The sequence below is a fragment of the Cyprinus carpio genome, chromosome A1 (genome assembly GCF_018340385.1).
Source record: "Cyprinus carpio isolate SPL01 chromosome A1, ASM1834038v1, whole genome shotgun sequence".
NCBI lineage: Eukaryota > Metazoa > Chordata > Actinopteri > Cypriniformes > Cyprinidae > Cyprinus > Cyprinus carpio.
Window position 1 is genome coordinate 37,909,495 of NC_056572.1, and position 18,071 is coordinate 37,927,565.

Consider the following 18,071-nt stretch of genomic DNA (forward strand, 5'->3'; position numbering starts at 1 on the left):
TAACAGATTTCCCCCTCACTGTTTTGTTCAGAACGATGAGTCTTTTTTAAAAATCGGACACGTTTCAGAAGGCGGGGCACTAGAGGAGAAACAAGAACCCCATGTAACAGTATGTGGAAAAATAATGTTTTTTTTTTTAACCTTAAAACCCCATAAAACAAAATTGCATTACACCAAATACACAAAACTAATGTTCTTTTTAGCAGCATCATATGACCCCTTTAATACTAAATCAATTAGAGATTAAATCATTACACAAACACACACAGACCATGTGAGAAGCCTCTTAATGTGTTTATGATCCATCAGGATGTGGAAACCCACTGCACATCTTCACCCGCATCACCCTTTAGAGGTTACGCTTGTCGTCCCAAAAACAGAAGTGCACTTAACACATTCACCTGATTGTTAATGGACTACTTGTTGTTGTTAAAATATGGGTTTTGTGTCTTTTCTTTATATGCGTTACGCTTCTCCGCCTGAAGGGGGGGGACACCGACAGAATAATCAGCTGATGAGAAATAAGCGCAAAACTAATGACAACAAATGAAAGTGGAACAATCTACTTATCCAGAGAAGTCCATTTCAGCTCACCATTTTATGAAACTGCTTTTTCTGTAAGCCTGTGTATGCATTAATTCCCTCAGAATCTTTGAGTATCTGTCCATCTCAGTCTTCGCTCCTCTTAAATGTTTTTTTTTTTTTGGCTTTTCCCAGAAGCTTCCAACTGGGTTTTCCCCTTGTTTTTCCTGCTGGTCTCATTCATGTCAGCTCCTGCTCAGTGTGCGAGACTCCAGCTCTTTCCTCCACATGCTTCCTGATCAGAGTAACTGAGACTGGGGTAACTGTTGGTTGTTAAAATTAATGATGACAAAAACAAGCTGGGAATATTTGAGCTCAAAAAACAAGATTACTGTTTCTCAGTAAAGATGTTTTAGTTTGAGTGTCAGCCATAACTTACAGAAAAAAAAAATTTATAAAAAAACAAAACTCAAATTCAAAATAAATTTCTCAGGAAAATATTTGCTATACAAACATCATACATCTTTATCATTATAATGACAGCATTTCTGATTAGATCATTTATGTATTTTAAAGCCAACATAAAACTTCTCCTGTTTAAAACAAACATAGTGTTCTATTATTTTTATGTTTTTTTTTTTTTGTTTGTTTTATTACAGTCTTTATACAGTTTTGTGACAATCAAAACAAGAGATCACCCTTCAACATAATAAAACATTATCATTTTAAAGAAGCTGCCTTCTGCGTAATCTAAAATTGTAAGACTTTCTACATGCATAGCAGAAAATAAAGAAAAACCTAAATATTTTGTTCATTTAGTGGCGTGATCTATTTTAGATGTTTCCATGACAGGCCTATAGCTCAGTCTCCAGTAAAAGATGTGATGCACATGTCCATATGATGATTCTTATCAGTATTCTTACCACGCAGTTTTCAGATCTTCTGATTGGAAAAGAATGAGGAGGATGAATTGATAACCCCTGTTGAACTGAAAAGTCTTCATTTGTCACAGAAAGTGTTCAAAAGTTTGTAAAATCCATCAGCACCTGACAAGCGCTTTATATCTGTGACTCTGCTGTGCTGCCGTCGCCTCCGTAGAGGTTTCTGGAAAAGTCAAAGGAGGAATGAAGAGAAACTGAAGCCACAAACACTGCTTTAATGTCAAACACCACACCCCACACACACACTCTCTCTAATGTACCCTGACTGCTGCTGGTACTGTATTCAGCTTTCTTCTTGTGTGGACACATTCGGAACAAACAGATTGTAATACTCAGTCCTGACCTGAAGGGGGTGACACAACAGACTAACTTAATAATATTTGATTAAATAATAAATAACAGGTGTTTCTAGAACATTCCTATCATATGCATTCAGAAGAGTGGCTGGCCAATATGGATTTTCTGATGGCACAAATGCCAATATGCCAATTAAAAAAAAAAAATTAATAACCCTATTATAGTATTATTTTTTCACAAATAAAGTAATCGCTTGAAAGGTTATTAAACACTATAACCAATAGTTCATCCAGTACTCTGGTACATTTTTTTGAGCACTGAGAACATGCATAAAGTAGAGTGAACATGACATGAATGTGATATGAATACGACACGGTTTGAAATCAATGATTTAAAGATTATGCTTGCTTCAGATGCTGCTTCAGATGCTGTCTTTCTTAGGGCTGCTAATATAAATGTCCCGCTACTGTCCTAATAAAACCCGCTTCTGACACTTATCGGCTAAAGACGAAATCTTATCGGTTAATGCAGATAATTTAAAAAAGACAAATATTGGCATATTTAATATGCCGTGATTTAGAAAAGTTCATTTATTTTTAAGTGAGCTATTATTTTAAAACCATTGAAATCTGTCAGATGTTTTGTCTAAAAACAAGCCACTGTTGCCCAACGTTCATCGAGTTAGTCATGTTGTGGTTTCTGAGTCATGGTGTGTGTAAATACCGGTCTGGATAGAAGGCAGTGCATGATGAAGATGAGCGCCCCCTGCAGGCTGTTGAGGATGATGAAGAGGTACAACATGACTTCAGTCCCTTTCTCCTGGAAGAGGAAGAAGCCGAAGATCCACGTTCCTCCAAGAATACACAACTGAGCCACAGCGGTCACCATAAAAGCTCCTACACACCAAATATAATTCATCAGAACCACTGATGCACAAACATCAAGGACTGATTTGAATCTATTTCAGATCACACACCTGATCTGCTTGAGACTGGAGAGGTCTGGACTGAGGCTGGAGAACTTTCTGGCCAGTTTCCACACAGTGATGATGCAAGACAAACCAAAACCATTGAGGATCACGACGATGCCAGACGGGGCGCGAAGAAGCTCAAGATAAAACTAACGATCGCGAGACAGCCAGCAGCTGCAACACACATTAGGATAAGAAAATTAGTCACATGATTACAAAAACACACCAGTCATCCCTCTTTCCCTTTCATAATCATCCAGTGCACTTATACCATCCAGTATTATTTTAGTGTCACTGATGTACTATTATAGTTTTTATTTAGTTTTTTCATTTTAAGAAAAAAAAAATCTTTCTATTTTAAATGGTTTTTATTAATATTTTAAATTAGTTTTAAATATTCTCCATTTGAAATGTAATTGTGTTAGTGATTTTGGTGTTTGTTTTGGTAATTTTTTTATCATTTTAATATTTCTATATAGTTTTTATTAATTAATTCAGTCACTTAAGGACTTAACTAAGTTAAGTTATAATAAAAATAAAATGTTTAACCTTCTTTATTTTTTTCAGTTAATGATTTAGTTGTAATGAATGATAATAAACTCATAATGATACTAAACCCTCATCATGCTCTTCCACAGAAAGTTCAGTCAGGCTGCGAGTCTAATCTCATAACTGATGAATATTGATAAGATTTTATTCTGTCATTTACGTCACAGGTTATGATTATGAATGTCTGGACTGGAATGGCTCTGGCCTAGCCAGAGTGATATATAATGTTCTTGTGACTCTAAATACACTTCTACAGCAGAAACAGCGCTGGAGGCAGAAACTCACTGTCGATCGGTGCCGTATCCCGCTGGAAGGCGATGGCAGAGATGATGACGATGACGAGAGGGACTCCGTATCCCACCAGATACATGTAGAGATGTTTTAATGTGGTGTGAAACACCATCACAACCATCCGGTAGAGCTGAACCCCCTCCAGCAGCATCCAGCAGAACGCAGACAGCCAAGAAGAAGAAATGAAGCAGACCGGCCACAATCCTACACGCTACCTGAGAGAGAAAACACACGTCGAGCATGCTCCTGTTTGCTTACAGTAAAACCTCATGTATGTATCAGCAGTGCTGGCTAGGAACTGATTACATGTCATCTAGATTAAGCACTCATATTTAGATTATATTACAATAAAATGAATATTTGTTCAGAGAACCTTGCCAGAACATCAGCCAAAGTTTGGAGAAGTTCCCTGATATCTGCATTCAAACACACCTGATTGTGAGTGCTGGAGATCCCACAGAGGAAGACGAGGTCTGCGATGAAGAGAGAGATGCTCAGATGGAGATGAATGCTGGTTCGGGTTCCTTGGATCGAGCGCGGCAGCAGAACTTGAACGTTCAGGATACACAGAGAAACAAACAGACCAGAGACAGAGCTAAACCCACACGAGTGATCAACACCAAATCAAACGAGTCCTGGAGGAGAGGAAGAGGAAAACAGACATATGGAGGAGTGAACATCATCATTATTTAATCTGAAATCTTAAATATGTGAAATCTGGTTCACAGATGTACCTGGACCAGGATAGAGAGCCATTAACAACAGCGAAACTACTGAGATGGGAGCAGGAGCAGGCTGTATGAGTGCTGTTAGACCACGCCCTCTCACAGCCCCGCCCAGACCACGCCCCCTCAGACTCATCCCAGTACACACAGGAGTAAGCCACGCCCTCAGACTCCGCCCTCTCCTGAACAAGACAGAACAGAATGACTGGACCGTTAAGAAAAAAAGGGGAAAATACATGAACGTCTGATGCTCTGCATGAGAATCGGTTGGTGTCTCCGTGAGATCTTGTGCTGGTCATGAGCTGATCTGTCAGTATCTTCACCTCCTCGTGTGTAAAGACGAGCGTCACCCGGCTCTGACAGCTGCTTGTTTCTGCATTACTGACGACGGCCGTCACCACTTTAGAGATTGAGTTGATAAGTGACCGCTTCTCTCTGTCATCGTCTGGTCTCTCTCTGCTCATCTTGTGGCAGCAGATCTCTGAATGAGTTCCAGATCTTTATAACTGACCAGAGCCCGCAAACACAAAACCTAAAGGAAAACCACGTTTACATCTCGTCAGGGAAGTGCTGATGGCTTCATAAGTACATTTATGTGCACGTGTTTATTTGTTACCTGGATAGTTGATTTCCCCTACAAACTGTTTCCCAGCTGGTGTTGAAGAGGGCGGAGTCTGTGCGCAGAGTGACACGCCCACGTGGGCGGAGTCTGACCCCGCATGACATGCAACCTCAGCAACTGTGATTCACATCATGAGAAGATTTAATAAAAATGCCTTATTTTCAGTCTTTCCATTGAGAATCAGAGTGAGACTGTGTCTGAACTGAAATGTGTGTGGTTTCTCACAGGTGTTGTGTGTCTCCATCCTGGTCACAGGCTTTTTCACAGCTGAGGTCCGATCAGACGCATGCTGTCTTCTCCCACCACATCCAGGAAAATGATTCAGCGTCTCACCGTCAACCAGCGATGTTTCCTTCAGACAGCAGACTCGTCAGTGGAATTGAACAACGTTCTGTCGAATCAATCAGAGATGTTCATTCACCACTGTGTGAGTCATGATCACAAACTACTGTGTGAATATATATCCTGCAGTGAGTGTTTCCACCCGCACAGAAGCTCCTCTCCAGTGAAATGTCTCTCCACGTGGATCATTCAGAGACTCACACTAAGCTCTTCTTCAACAGTGAGATCATCAAATGCTTCAACTAGAGAAGAAGACACACAGAAATCATGAGGCATTTTGACAGAAATCTGATTTTGTAGTACCATCTGTCTATCTAATAATAATAAATCATAAGCAGAAGTACAGGAGATTCTAGACCTTCTTGGGCCTGTGTTCTACAGACAAGGGTCCAAACTGATCGCAGTCCATTTCTGTGCATGACAGCAAGAAAGATAAAATACAATACACAAATAGGTTGAGAGTGAAAACAACACTGATTATCGTCTGTAAGCTTCTCAGCAGCTGCTGCATTTATAAATAGACCAACCTAAAAAAATGCACCTGTGCATTTAAAATAAAGCAAGTAATGCTAGAAAGTCTCAACCGATACATTTTGACTGGTTGTATTGCCATAGTTTACTGTAACCCTGGTTGCATCTGCAGCTGTATCCGCCCTGATGATTGTAGCAGCAGTCGCCGTTTGTGCCGCAAACATCGGGATCTGAACACTCATCGAGGTCTGTGACAGGAGAGAGAAGATGGGAGGAAAAAAAAATCATTTAATTTAAATTTATACAGTTTAAGCGCTATACATAAAGACAACACTGATGGAGCCAAATACTGTCTCTTATAATTAAATGTTTTTTACCGTGATTTGTAAATTAACAATTGTGCTAATGATTAACTATAAAGGTACGTGTAAGTATGATGAAATCCTCTCTCGTACCTTATACACAATCCTGTTAAGCTCACTTTTGAATCCTTCATGACCAGCTGCAGTAGTAACGGTCCCTCTGGTAGTCACACACTGAGCGGGATCGCCGCACGCGACCGGGAAAGATAACACACTCACCTCATCTGAAAGAGAGACGAGACACATGAGTGCAGTCAGGGAGGAGAGCAGGCAGCAAACTGCATTTAATACACCGTCTCCCCCTTCTGAGTGACGTACAGACCATTCAAAAAACTACAGAAACATTTACTATGTTCAATCAAACCACAAAGTCCATAATTACCAAACACATTTCCTTTTATGAAATGTATATCCAATGGCACATCCACTGCATTGACGGTAACGAAGAGACCTGGGAAGAGAATGGAAAAAATACCACATATTTTTAACTATTCATTTGTTACTATTATTTTACATCATCTACATAATGCTCAACATCACGTTGAATGTGCATGCAATCTGTAGACCAAAACTGCCATAATAATGTGCGGACAGGAACGTTATAAAGTCAACCACAATCTTTAACAAAAAAAAAAAACATGCATCTGTGCTTCTTTTTTGCTTTAATGTCCCTGCACTTTTGATCCCTCACCAGTGGTTGCCAACCTGCTTAGCAATTTAGCAACTTTTCAGACCACCCTAGCAACGTTTTTCTTGAAAAACTAAAAGCACCTAGCAAACAGTTGTTTTTTTTTTAGCTGCTTTTTTAAATTTTATTTAGCAACTTTTGAAAAAAAAGAGACTTAATGATAAAATGCACCACATTTTCCCCTCTAACTTACACAAACACGAAGGAAACCAAAGGTGCCTAGCAGTACACACATCACGTGAATTAAGTTGTTGACACAGTTGCGACTGTTCACATAATAAATTGTTCATTTATGATACTCCTTACGCAGTTAGTACTTTGATATCTGTAATTGTAAAGGGCATTATCCATTAAGTTGTAATCATGGTATACAGACAAAACACAAAATACAATGACCAACTTTAAAATAAAAAATAAAAAAAAAATCAATCCATAAACCATTCCTTCGTACTAAACACAGTACATTGTGCCCCTATTTTTATATGACTTGTCTTCTCCCAATACACTGCCTAAAACAATAATTGTTCAGAATGTGTCCTTTAGTAGTTAATAAGGAAAATTCTTCAAATATGTTGTATTTCGCTCCTCTCCTTCCTATGTCTCTTTCTGACCCTAGGGCTGTATTTGGCAAACTGGCAATCGCTCCAGGCCCCAAACGAGCGTACCCGTTGGCGGTTTCAATTGTACTTTATTGCAGAATGAAACTTTTCTAAGGGAAATGAAAGAACAGCTGGATCAATTTTTAACGATAAATAGATCCTCAGTCGATGATCCTAGGGTACTCTGGTCAGCTGTAAAAGGGTTCATAAGGGACAAAACAATCGGTTTTGCCTCTAATCTAAACAAAACAAGATGGAAGCATATCGTAGACTTTAGAAAATACGAATTTCAAACTTAGAGCGTTCTTTGCTCATGAAAGACCTTAATCAACTACGTAGGAACAAATCTGACTTTGCTCATTCATAGGACCTAGGCACTTCATTACTTGTACAGGTGCTCAACCAAGTCATCTACTGGCTTTGAAACTTAAAACCCAATGAACAATTGGCAAACATAACTTCTGTTAAATCTTCCACAAGGTAAACTGTGTTTTCTGATCCAAATGAGGTTAATGATGTCTCTGCTCATTTTATTCTAATTTATATTCCTCAGAGTTTTAATTTATAATGGAGACCCGAGCATGCACAATCTTTCTGAACCCTCTTCACCACTTCCAAAGCTTTCTTAGGATTCTGCTCTTGAACTTGATACTCCAATAACTCTGATGTGAGTTGTACAAAGCCTTATTGAAGCATGGAATAAGAATAACATCTCCGGGGCTTGAATGGTATAGTGCCCCCCCGAGTTCTAGTCTGGCGCCTTTTGGCCCCAAATAGGTCCTCTTTTACTGGAGATGATGTCGATTCGACAATTACTAAGGGTTCTTTTTTTAACAATTCACAATATTGCCTATTTTTTCTTTACTTTTAAAAACGGGTAAGCGAACCTTCTGAGTGTTCGAGTTAGCGTCCTATTTTCTATTCTAGAATGCTGATATTAAGTTGTTCGCCCAAAGTCTTAGCTTCCCGATTGGAACCACATTTGTCTACTCTAATCCACGTGGATCAGACTGGTTTCATCAAGAATCGCTTTGCCTCAGATAATGTCCGTCGCCTTCTTCATCATAATAGAAGCTTCCAATACCGCAAGATTTTTCAAATGGAATTTGTCTCTTGATGCAGAGAAGGCGTTTGATCGCTGGAGGTGGAGAAAAGCATTTTCTGTGCGGTGTTTTGATATCCATATGGGCTTTGGGACATAATTGTGTAATCTATGATTTCAAACTTATATAATGATCCTACTGCAACGGTCTTGGACAGGGATCATCTGTTCTAATCAATTTCCCATATCTAGAGGATCTCGACAGGGTTGTCCTCTCTCACCTTTGTTGTTTGGTCTTATCTCTTGAGCCTCGTGCTCAGGCAGTTCGGCAGTCAGTTAGTCATAACCCTATGTTATACATAATACTATACATTTTATATCTCTGTATGAAAGACGAATATCCTTCTTTTCCTTCATAATGTTCTCATAGTTTCCTCACCTTCTAAGTATTTTAATGGACTTTGGTCATGTTTCAGGATATAAAATCAATTGGGGGGAAAATCTGGTATTATTGCCCTCTGAATTCTTCTACAGGACAGTGCCCCTGCCACCGTGGCCAATAATGAACATATAGTTGTTCAGTGATGTTTAAATATCTAGGAATCTCATTTTCCCTACAGTACAGCCATAGTGACTAATAATTACAATAAAGTAATTGCCGAGGTGCAAAATAGTCTTCAAAAAGTGGAGTTTCTCCAGCTCTGTCTTTTTCATTTCCCGCATTTCAGTGATTAAAATGATAGTAGTTCTCCCCCGAATAAATTTTGCTTCGTTCTATGACTTCCATTGATTGCACCGAATCACCAAAGGGTTATTGGCAAAAAAATTAATTTTACTACTTTTCTAACTTTATTTTGGGCGGGTTAAAAGACCCCAGAATTAAAATCTCTGTCCTTCAAAGGCCAAAAAAGTCTGGGGGTTTTAGGACTCCCAACCTTCCAACTATACCATTTGGGCCTTTGTGTTGCGCCCTCTTTCCACCTGGGGTTTGTAACACGGCATAACTTGTGTAGTCTTGGCGTTCGTATTGAGGAAAAATATTGTAAGCCCCCCGATTACAAGACCTTATTACTACTCTAATCTTTTCTATTCAACATCTAAGGTTAAATTTTGGTCTCTCATTACTGAGCTAATTTCCACCTTGGAATGCTGCCAAAAAATATGTTGTAGAATATCTCCAAATTGGTATCACCAGTCATCCCTATTTTCTTTAACTCCTCGTCTAACAGCTGGGACGGACGCCCCTAATATACTTTTCTAGATGGGCAAATAATGGTGGTATTCACACTATCCTGACATTTTTGGGGCTGAAAGTCGTCCTTTTTTCTGTTTATCTGTTCAGTTTTTACGTACCAGCAATGTGCACAAATTATGGGGTTCCTTGGAATGGCACTACATAGGATTAGCTGTCCTTTTCATAAGGATTTTTGACAGGGGGGGGGAAGGGGTCTGGTACTCTATTATATTATGCTGTCTTGTTGTCAGGCATCACGACAAACCACTCTCTTCTGGATAGCAAGTTTGGAAGCAGGCTGATTTGTGCCATCATGATAATCAATATAATCTGGACTTGGCACTTGATCTTGGCAAAATTTGTCTCTCCTCTTCCGAAACCCAAACCCCGAATGATTCATTACAACTTTATATACGGTCATATTGACACTCCCCGGTGTTTGTAGTTTCAGATTTGAAGCTTTGCCTCCGGGTCCCGAATTGCACTCTGTGCTTGCAAAAGAGTTTGGGCACTTTTTTGTCACTATGGTGTGGGAGGTGTCCAGGGGTTTGTGGTTTTGACTGGACAAAATGATCTTTGTAGTTGTATGTATTGTCCACATTATTGTCTCATGAGATATTCCTTACTGTGTAAGGCATACTCACTCTATTATTGAATGATTCTTCGGGGTTTGACCTACCTGCTAAATCCAAACGCCTTTTTTGGCTGGGTCTTACAGCAGGCCCTAAACGGCTGATAGCAGGTAGATGGAAACCCCCTCTATTTATTATCCTTAAACAAATGCTGCTGAGATTACCATGGATATCGCATTATGGAACGTTGGGCAGCGAACTTGCACTTGGCCAAACCTGAAAAACATCTCATGCGTTGCGGATGATACCATCTCTACGCTACAAATCTTTATTGTAGCGATTTTTTTTTTTTTTTCTCTCTTTCGGGGTACTGTTTGGTGGGGGGTTGGGTGAGCTGGCCGTGGATGGGTGGATATGTGGTATTTTTCCTGCATGTACTTTCGTCTATTTGAATTTCATATCGCTTGGGGTGCTGGTTTTGCAAAAGTTTTTGCGCTTTTGTTACGTATTTAATTATTTACTCTGTTATGTTTTTACTACCATGTTAATTTCTCTGTTATTTTTTGCTATTACTGGTAAATTGATGCTAGCTACATCGTTGTTTGTTTAGTTTGCTTTGTTGTTGTTGGTTTTGGTTTTTGCTTTTCCTATATGGAAAAACCAATAACAAAATTGATCAAAAAAAAAAAATGTTGTTTTTAAAAATAAATATAATTATTGATATTATATTTAAATGTTACGTTATTTATAGGATTGTTTTTTTACAACCAAATATACGTGAACATTTAAATGAAATACTTTTTTGCTCAGACTTTTGCGTAATCTGATGACGCAGAGATTGGATTGCGAATGATGGGATTACATATTGCCATCATCGCGCAATGACGTCACAATGTCATTTAGCAACTTTTTATGAACAAATCGAACCACGTTGCTGTGTAGGTTGTGGTCGATACGGAGCCTGAATCGTGCTGGATTCCTTGCTTGGTTGCACTTTTTACGATATATGCACTTTAACAAACAACCTTGAAGAAAAAGAAAAAAAACCCTCACGCAGTGTGATTATTTTTTTACCATGGATCTTTTCCTCGATACAGTCGTTATCATTCTGACTATCCTGTGGTTTCTGTGTCGTGTAAGAGGAATTAACACTTTGGTGTGAACGTGTGCTCGATGTCTCTCTGGTTCACTGTCGCCTTGCGTGAGTCTTAAAGATTAACAACGAAAATCATCGCGAAAGCTTAGAACACTCTTTAACACAAACATCCACGTCCTAAGAAAATTAACATGGTTTCATTGTAGTAAAAGTATAATAACCGTGTACTCATTTTTTTTTCGCGCACTGATTCGTCGGGCCATTTTGCATTACCAGTTTTACACTACAAATGCCCATGGGTACACTATCGTTTCAAAGTAGCAAAACGGTGATAGATATGTGTGGTTATCGGGGTTTAACTATAGTTTTTGGGGTTTTATTTTGTGGTACCAAAAACAGCTGCGGTCTCTGTAGTAGTATTCCCAGAAGTCTGACTTACTATCCCAAATGTAGCTCACAAATGCATTCACCACACACGTGAACAGAGTGAAGCAACTCTACTCACAACCAAAAAGAAGAGCCCATTTTCAGCTCCATGGTAGCAAACCGAAAAAAAGCTATTATGTTTATGTAGGTGTTGTGATGCTTTTTCAAGGTTCGTGAGGGTAGCGTTATATTACACTTCTCAAAGTCAGTCTTCGGCTCTATTGTTCAGTAGTACCTACTAGACCTTCTGGCATGTGGCTGTCTTCCAAGGATGACCATAAAAGGTTGTTTAAGATTCCTAAAACTTAGGAAAACATTTCAGTAGGGGTTGAGGATCAGCACTCTCCCTCGTGTCAAGAGAGACTTCTCGCTTCGTTTTCTTTCTTGGCTGCTTTTTTTTCTGGTGGCCACTAGTGTGCAGGATATACTCCAATACACAACGTGTCCCTCCTTCCCGAGTACAAATGATTCATCCTCAACTGATTTATAGTGAGTAATAGGTTGAGAATTTTAAAAATATATCCAGCATGACTATTAGATTATTTATCCGTTTATTAATAGATATAATTATATATGAGTCTCCCTATATGTTGCTTAATTCTGGTCATAATAAAATAATACGTGATGATGATAAAACTAATGGTTAATAATATCATAAGTACCTTGGTTCCAGGGGCTTGATTGTGTGCTGTGGCCAAAACAGAATGTCCAAGTAACCCACATTATTGCATGCAATTTATTACATTTACCACAATGATTTCCATTTTTCACCCCCAACAATTTCTTTCTTAGTGCAATATCAATAGACTTGCATGAAAGCGATGCATTAGTAGTCCCCATTCATCTCAATGCTAAGAGTATTTGTTCCCCCTTTGCAAACATTTCTGATATGATAGCATAAACGTTATTTTGAGATTTTGTTTAAAAGCTGCTTGGCAAAAAAAAAAACCAGTGAAAAATCTACAATCTACTTTAGATTAGGTGTGTTTTGCCTGCAGAATGGTGTAGTTACAGCATCACACACGGTCCCCGCTCTCTGTTCCAAACACAAACTACAGTCATCAGCATTTTCTACCTACTACTACTCCGTTCACATGACTCTGCCTCCTACTCTCGATCAATATACTCAATGCCTACTAGTTTCACGGAGGGCTAAGCCCTTTTTTTTCCAGATTGACTCATGAATGTCGCTACAGCATGATTCTGAGGAGCGGTTTCCTTCTTTAGCGCTGTTTGTTCTGATGGCTCTGGGACCCTCCTAAAAAATAAGCGAATCTCTCGCCGCAGAATGGAGCAGTGGGTAACGTTTCATCTCCCGTATGAACTCGCAAATCAGTAGGATGTATTCAAGACGTCCGGATCGTGCAAACGTCTTGTCGCAGTGAGAACACTTTGAACGGTCTTTTTTCTTCTTATGTCTCACGTTGGAATCCCTCTGGTGCTATCAGGATGGTTCGTGTTTTGACGGAAATCTCTTCCCGCAGCCAGGACGCTACATGGGTACACGGATTTTTCTCCCGTGTGGACTCAATCTGATGGACCTTGAAATCCAGCCGGATCGCGGAAAAGCTCTTCTACCCGCGATGGAATCCCAGGACTAATAGGTCTCGGTCTACAGAGATGCATTCCTCTCGTGCCGTTTCAGCGTGAAAAATACTGACGGAAACGTTTTGTCACACATTTGTGCAACGGTGCAGTTTCTCGGAGTGGATTTTTTGGTGTGATATTAGACAGATGGGCTGGTTTAAAGGTTTTTTGCCCACATCGCTGCACTGGTACGGCCTCTCGCTGGCATTGGTGCGAAACGGCATGTGGGACTTGAGTGGGACCCAATCTCTGAATCTCTACTCGCAGTTATGGAGCACCTTGTATGGTTTCTCCCCCGTGTGGATCCGCCTTATGAACAAAAAGAGATTGTTTGGATGTCTGAAATGCACTTGTCGCGACCTTCCGCTGCTGCAGTGGAAAGGTTTTTCTCGCGCCGTGTGCGTCCTTCATGTGAAATCTTCAGATTAGCCAGAAGAGAAGGAAACCTTCCCGCACTGCTCGCAGCGGGAAAAATCTTTCTTCACCCTTGTGCTCTTTTGAATGAAGTCGCCTCTCTTTTACGGTAGGAAAGCCCGATGTTGCATGTCTTACACTTGTAGTCTTTCGGCTCTGTGTGTTTTACGCTCGTGGTCTGGCTAATCACCCCTTGTGTTGCTGAATGGTTCTCCCGCGGTTGACGCAGTGGAAACTCTTGCGGCCGTCGGCTGCTTGTTTTTGTAATGTTCGAGGCCGTTGGCTATCATCAGATGAACTGCTGTTTTCCATCTTAAGATGGAACAAGAGTAATATTGCTATCAACCAACCTGCATTTCCCCAAGCGTACATGTCAAAACAAAAACCATAGATGTATTTTGTAAACCCATTTGTTGATAACTACCATTAGGGAATATCATTAACCGGACTTAAACATTAACCGGAGGAATAAACTCATCATCATCATCATCACAGTTAACAGTCATCATCACTGCCACTTTGTATTTAGTCTCCGCAGTGGTTTCTTTCTCTCGTCCTCCTTTGTATTCCTGCAGGTCCACCAGTTTGACGGAGCACGTCTTCATCTGCGTCTGCTGTTTCTGCAGCGTTGCCGTCGGACCCCGGGGACTCTGTGGAGGTTTGGTCGACGGACGGGTGACCGTCCACACACGCTCTCTCCTGAGCATCAGTAGAAACATAGCAAACTGAGACTTGAGCTCCGAGTCCTGTTTGTCTCTGGAGGCGCTGATCTCTCGCGCTCCAGACTGAAATCCTGAGAGAGAAGAACACAAGGTGCATTAAGGCCGTGCTCATGAGTAGACTTGATGCTGAACTTGAATTACGAGTTAAAAGACCACACAAGTGAGGATTAGGAATCTGTTCAAACCTCTCCTCTTTCTCTCAGCTTTGCTTCCAGGAAGCCACCTCTTTCTTCAGCTGACAAGATTTCTGTGATGAAATCCTCCATATCCAGCATGGACAGATCAGTTCCTACTGATTTACAGCAGACCACCTCCACCTGAGCGCTCATGATCAACATCTGAACACAAACACACCGTGATTACTGAAACACACACTCACTGACACTGATGCAAACTAGAGCAGAACTGATCTATTCATACATATGAACTCGATCTCAGAGAACATATTTAGAAATGTAAATGTTCAGTTTTCATTTCTGATTCAAGCGTTAGCGCATACCATATTATTGTAACTGCATTTAATAACTCGTGTAGCGGTTCCGCCCTTAAACAAGGAAACAAAAAACAATAATTTAAACAGACAAATACAGTAATCCCATAAAGGGATAAAACATATAAATCGAACATAAGCGTAAGTCTATAAATCTGGTAGATGGTGTAAAACATACTCAAGAGCCCGCACCGGTTTGAGGGGTTCAACAGTAAGCTCTCGTTTCGGTCTCTATGTGGTGTGTTTGCTCTCTCTGAAGATTCTCGAGCGCCTCCGTCTGTGCTGGAGACACACACATGATCGAGATCGTATGTAAAAACCTCGATACAATATGCTCTTTGCTCCTAGTTTGACTAGTCGAAGGATTCGAAGAAATGAGCTCTACCCACTCAGACTTTGGTCGTTTTGTTATTGTCTCTCTTCTTCGGCACTAAACACCACCGAAGAAAGAGAGAAGCCTGCAGCTCTCACTGTAGATCCGTAACACCAACAAACCAGTTTTTCACACTTCCATGCTAATGGCGGGTTTTAAGCTGTGTTTGTGCATGTTGATTTTTTCTGACTTCAGTGTTTCAGTGACGGATCAAAATAAATTTTTTTTTTCCCATCACTTATGATTATTAATTAATAATGGTTTTACTACTGTAACCATAATTTAGTAGTGCTAAGTTAGTGTTCACACACACAAAGAATCTGTCAGAAGCTTCCAGTGAAAGAAGAAAGTGCAGACATTACATAAGAATTACACAGAAGAGATTACAATATGACACTAATACATAGAGGGGGGAAAAAACATAATTGTTTTAATGAATGTGCAGATATGTATTATTAATAAAACCACTGTAACCATTACATGTTGCCGGCGCGTTTTTTTTACTACAGTGCCCGTTGTTTGAAATATGGTATTGGTAATAAAGCCTGTTTAGTAGATTAGCACATTGTTAGAATTTATACTGTAAAATTTACAATCATCAAACGTGTTTGAAATGGGTGGTGGTGAATGTTGCATTTCCAAATTCACTTTAGCAATGTCTATGTATGAGGTTTAATTAACTTGCAAGTTTTTTTGCGATTGATTAACTGCACTAAACCATATTGCATTTTTTTTTTCTAATTAACTGTTTCACAATCCTAAACTTATATAGACAGATATTAAAGGATTTCTGTATGACACACAAACTCTTTTTCGAGTATATTTTAAAACCAGAATTTATAAGCCTTTTGTTGATTTCTGATGAAAAAGGCGGTTCATATTCTGATGGAGGAACCAGCCTTCAACAGCAAAAGAGCAGCTAAAGGTCAAAAGTTTTTCCTCATGCCAAGTGTGGAAAAACACTGAGCTCAAAGAGAAACTTACTGAGACACGTGCGAACACACACAGAACAGAAAGATTTCAGCTTTTCAAGCACAGAAGAGAGGAGACTTCATTCAAAAGAGCACAGCTCTTGAGTTTCGCTGTGAACATTGCGGGAAGGATTTTTTCACCACTGCTCAGAACATGAAAGCACATATAAAGACAAGAGGTTCAAGTCTTTCCACTGGCAGTGAATGTGACAAGTATTTCAGCACCAAAGGTAGTCTGGATGCTCATAAGCGAATCCACACGGGAGAAAGACCATACAAGTGTCCTTACTGCAAGAAGAGCTACAACCATGGGTCAGTTCTGAAGAAACATGTGCGTGTTGTAGTCCAATGAGAGACCGTAACCAGTGTAGTGAATGTGGGAAAACCTTCACAAACTCAGGCACTCTAAACTCACACAAGAGAATCCACTCTGATGAGAAACCGTATCAGTGCAGACACTGTGAGAAAGGATTCCGGCAGATTTCCAATCTGATTTGTCACGAGAGGATTCACATCGGAGAGAAACCATATCTGTGCTCCCACTGCGGGAAGAGCTTTTCCAATCCGGCTCATTTCAGAGAACATCAAAGAATTCACACGGGAGAAAAACCGTATCACTGCAGCGTTTGTGAGAAGAGGTTCAGGAAGTATGTTAATTTACAGAGACACACAACGATTCATACCAGAGAAAGACCATTCAAATGCTCACAATGTGACAAGACGTTTGCTCGATCAGACGTCCTGAAGGTCCACGAGCGAGTTCATACAGGAGAGAAACCTTACCACTGCTCCATCTGCGGTGAGAGATTCGCTTATTTAGGTAGCTTTCAGACCCATCAGAACAAACACACTAAAGAACAAGCTGCTCCAGAATCATCAGAGTGACTTTCATCAGTCAGTCTTGAATAAAGACTCATTCAGCTCATGGTGAAACTCTACACTGAGCTCTTACTGCCAGTAGGGGGCAGTGAGCTTTCATGTGGTTTGGGGGAAAGAGCTGGATTGAACCCCAATGCTGTGGATGTATTCATGTTTAGCAAAGCAGAACAATGGTTGTATCTTAAACTTGACAGATTGAATTTGACCTATTAAAAAACCTCAGAATAAAATTGTATCAATAATTTGAGCACTTGTGCTTTATGTGATGGATTTAAGGCAGTTGCAACCCCCTTTTTTTCATTGTTGAATGGGTTTCCTTTCACACATTGCTATTAGTTTTCCATTTCATCTCTGTTTATTTCCAGAGCATTTGTGCCGCAATGTAAGGAAAGGTATTCACTGGGTAGAAGTGAATCTTCTGGGGGTTTTGTTTGTTTTGTGGTTGCTACTCTAATTTAACTGTATTTTTATACAGTGTGTGACGTAGAATTAGAAAAGTGCATGTTTATATGGGATACTTGCCATATTGGCCTTATGTGAACACAAACTCAGCCACAGCTTCTTTTAGCAGTTCTTTAATACTTATTGAAAAACATGGCAGTGCCACACCAGGGCTAGAAATTACTAGAGAAACTGAAGTAAGTAATCAAGTGTAAAGATAAAACACTGCATAGCCTTGTTATTCTCTCTAGGTCGTTGCACAAAACATCAGAATTTATTTATTTTTGTTTGTTTCTTGAATATGGCAAAGTTGAGTTTACATGATTTTAGAAATTAAACCTTAAAGTAACCATCGGGGAAGAATTCTTCCTGCACTGTTCTGGAAACAGTATTTTATGGTTTTGAAAATATAAGAATGTCAAATGGGAACCGAATGCTAACATTA

General features: G+C 39.8%; 1 pseudogene; it reads right to left on the reverse strand.

Annotated features, from left to right (window-relative positions):
- Positions 1-1,580: 1,580 nt before the first annotated feature.
- Positions 1,581-13,560, reverse strand: LOC122147476 (annotated as a pseudogene).
- Between the last annotated feature and the right edge of the window lie 4,511 nt (positions 13,561-18,071).